Here is a 3,988-nt window from a genome sequence, read left to right as displayed (position 1 = left end):
CAAAGAAATCCGAGCGTTTTCGTCACTTGCTATCGAATCGACTTAATGTCAGATCGTCACATTGGCCGCTCTTCTCTCTGAAACGGTTACATTTATGGTGTGCAAAGCTATGTCGCGTGCTGCGATATGCGGAGACACTAAAGGCACCATAGTAGAACACAGAAGAAGTTTCTAAGTTGATGTAATAGCCAGTAACCAGCTGTACAATTCAAGTTTAGTTATCGATTTTTGACTTTTTAGCCGGCTTTGGTGCCCTGGACTGAGCTAGGACCTTAAGATTTTGCATGAAGGGAGGACTATTAGCTACATTGCACGGAATAATGTGAAAAGTGTTCATATGTATCAAAAACCTAAGAAATCCAAGCGTTTTCGTCACTTGCTATCGAATCGACTTAATGTCAGATGGCCACGTAGGCCGCTCTTATCTCTGAAACGGTTACATTTATCGTGTGCAAAGCTATGTTGCGTGCTGCGGAATGCGGAGACACTAAAAGCACCATAGTAGACCACAGAAGAAGTTTCTAATTTGATGTAAATGTCAGTAAGAAGCAGTACAATTTAAGTTTAGTTATCGATTTTTGACTTTTGAGCTGGCTTTGGTGCCTTGGAAATGAGCTAGGATCTTAAGATTTTGCATGAAGGGAGGACTAGCTGCCACGTTGCACCGGAGAATGTAAAAAGTTTTCATAAGTAGTAAAAACCTAAGAAATCCGCCTGTTTTCGTCATCTGCTATCGAATAGACTCAATGTCATATGGTCACGTTGTCCGCTCTTCTCTCTGAAACGGTTACATTTATCGTGTGCAAAGCTATGTCGCGTGCTGCGTAATGCGGAGAAACAAAAAGCTTCATAAAGAACACAGAAGAAGTTACTAAGTTGATGTAATAGCCAGTAAGAAGCACTACAATTCAAGTTTAGTTATCGATTTTTGACTTTTTAGCCGGCTTTATTGCTTTGGACATTTTGCAAGGACCTTAAGATTTTGCAAGAAGTAAGGACTAGCAGCCACGTTGCACGGGAGAATGTGAAAAGAGTTCATATGTAGTAAAAACCTAGGAATCCGCCCGTTTTCGTCACTTGCTGTCGAATCGACTTAATGTCAGATCGTCACATTGGCCGCTCTTCTCTCTGAAACGGTTACATTTGTCGTGTGCAAAGCTATGTCGCGTGCTGCGATATGGGGAAACACTAAAAGCACCATAGTAGAACACAGATGAAGCATCTAAGTTGATGGAATAGCCAGTATGAAGCAGTAAAACAATAATTTTAGCTATCGATTGTAAACTTCTTAGCTAGCTTTGGTGCCTTGGACATGACCTAGGACCTTACGATTTTGCATGAAGGGACGCCTAGCAGCCACGTTGCACGGGAGAATGTGAAAAGTGTTTATATGTCGTAAAAACGTAGGAAATCCGCCTGATTTCTTCCTTTGCTATCGAATCGACTTTATGTCAGATCGTCGCATTGGCCGCTCTTCTCAATGAAACTGGTACATTTTTCGTGTGCAAAACTATGTGGCATGCTGCGAAATGCGCAGACACTAAAAGTACCATAGTAGAACACAGAAGTAGCTTCTAAGTTGAAGTAATAAACAGTAAGAAGCATAGCAATTCAAGTTTTAGTTATCGAATTTTGAATTTTTAGACGGCTTTGGTGCATCGGACTGAGCTAGGACCTTACAATTTTGCATGAAGGTAGGACTAGCAGCCACCTCTCACGGGAGAATGTGAAAAGTGTACATATGTAGTAAAAACCTGAGAAATTCGTCCGTTTTCGTCATTTGCTGTCGAATTTTCTTAAGATCGTCACATTGGCCGCTCTTCTCTCTGAAACGGTTACATTTATGGTGTGCAAAGCTATGTTGCGTGCTGCGATATGCGGAGACACTAAAAGCACCACAGTAGAACACAGAAGAAGCTTCTATGTTGATGTAATAGCCAGTAACCAGCAGTACAGTTCAAGTATAGTTATCTATTTTTGACTTTTTAGGCGGCTTCGGTGCCTTGGACTTGAGCTAGGTCCTTACGATTTTGCATGAAGGGAGGACTAGCAGCCACGTTGCACGGGAGAATGTGAAAAGTGTTCATATGTAAAAAAAACCTAAGAAATCCGCCAGTTTTCGTCATTTGCTATCGAATCGACTTAATGTCAGATCGTCACATTGGCCGCTCTTCCCTGTGTTTACTTCGTAGATTCTTATTTAAATTGCGTGTGAGTTTCGTATAGGAGGTGCAATTTCGAGTTTTAGTTACTGTAATCGTAAAATCAGCAGATTGTAGCGCAGTCGTTAGGCATTTGTACAGGTTAGTTGATACATTCTTTGCGTGTTCCGCTTGCGTTATTTAGGCAAGGACTTGTGTTGTTAAACATCGATTAGAATGGACAGGGACTGCGATTGCTGTGTTCGGATGAGGGCTGACTTGGCATCCCTTCCCTCACAGCTGCAATCGGCGCTGACTTCGGTCGCGCAGCTTGAGGCTGTTTCCAATGGGCACCACTGTGGGGAGCCGGACTCGGGTATCACGGGGATGTCAACCTCGTCCCGTCTGTCCCCAGATCGGTCTGCCGCTGTGGTTGCCCCAGTTGCTGCCCGCAATGGGGCTGAGCCCTCGCCTGTGGTTGATTGGGAGGTCGTTCCAAGGCGTGGCAGGCAGCGAAAGGCGTCCCCGGAGGCTGAACAGAAAGCCTCCCTGGTGCATCTGACAAACCGGTTTCACGCACTGTCTCTGGCTGAGCCAGATGCAGCTGCCTGCCCTGTTTCAGAGGATCATTCTCAGCCTTCAAGGTCCAGGCAATCGCAGAGGGTGGGCTTACTGGTAGTTGGGAGCTCCAATGTTAGGCGCGTAATGGGGCCCCTTAGGGATACGGCGGCTAAGGAGGGGAAGAAATCCAGTGTGCACTCCGTGTGCATTCCGGGAGGAGTCATTCCTGATGTGGAAAGGGTCCTTCCGGATGCTATGGAGAGCACAGGGTGCAGCCTGCTGCAGGTGGTGGCACATGTCGGCACTAATGAATTGAGTCGCTTTGGATCTGAGGAAATTCTCTCTGGATTCCAGCGGCTATCTGATTTGGTGAAGGCTGCCGGTCTTGCTTACGAGATGAAGGCAGAGCTCACCATCTTCAGCATCGTTGACAGAACCGACTGCAGATCTTTGGTGCAGAGCCGGGTGGAGGGTCTGAATCAGAGGCTCAGACGGTTTTGCGACTGTATTGGCTGCAGATTCCTAGACTTGCGCCATTGGGTGGTTGGGTTTCGGGTTCCGCTGAATAGGTCGGGAGTTCACTACACTCAGCTGGCGGCTACACGGGTAGCGGAGGCTGTGTGGCGTGGACTGGGCGGTTTTTTAGGTTAGAAGGCCTCGGGAAAGTGCGGGATGGGCTGAAATGTCAAAGGGTGCTTGGCAATTACAGGACGTGCTTGGATCAAGGAACAGTCGGAATTTTAGTTGTAAATTGTTGTAGTTGCGCTGGAAAAGTCCCTGAGCTTCAAGCGCTAATAGAAAGCACAGAAGCTGATATAGTTATAGGTACAGAAAGCTGGCTAAAGCCTGAAATAAGTTCTGCAGAAATTTTTACAAAGTCTCAGACGGTGTTCAGGAAAGATAGATTAGGCAGAATTGGTGGTGGAGTGTTTGTGTCTGTCAGTAGTGGTTTATCTTGTAGTGAAGTCGAAGTAGATACTCCGTGCGAATTGGTGTGGGTGGAGGTTATACTTAACAGCCGAATTAAGTTAATAATTGGCTCCTTCTACCGACCCCCAGACTCCGATGATATAGTTGCGGAACAGTTCAGAGAAAGTTTGAGTCTCGTAACAAATAAATACCCCACTCATACAGTTATAGTTGGTGGGGACTCAACCTACCCTCGGTATGTTGGCAAAAATACTTGTTCAAAACCGGTGGTAGGCAGAAAACGTCTTCCGAGATTGTCCTAAATGCATTCTCCGAAAATTATTTCGAGCAGTTAGTCCACGAACCCACGCGAATTG

This window comes from Schistocerca gregaria, unplaced genomic scaffold (genome assembly GCF_023897955.1).
Source record: "Schistocerca gregaria isolate iqSchGreg1 unplaced genomic scaffold, iqSchGreg1.2 ptg000898l, whole genome shotgun sequence".
NCBI classification, from domain to species: domain Eukaryota; kingdom Metazoa; phylum Arthropoda; class Insecta; order Orthoptera; family Acrididae; genus Schistocerca; species Schistocerca gregaria.
This window is presented reverse-complemented; position numbering follows the sequence as displayed.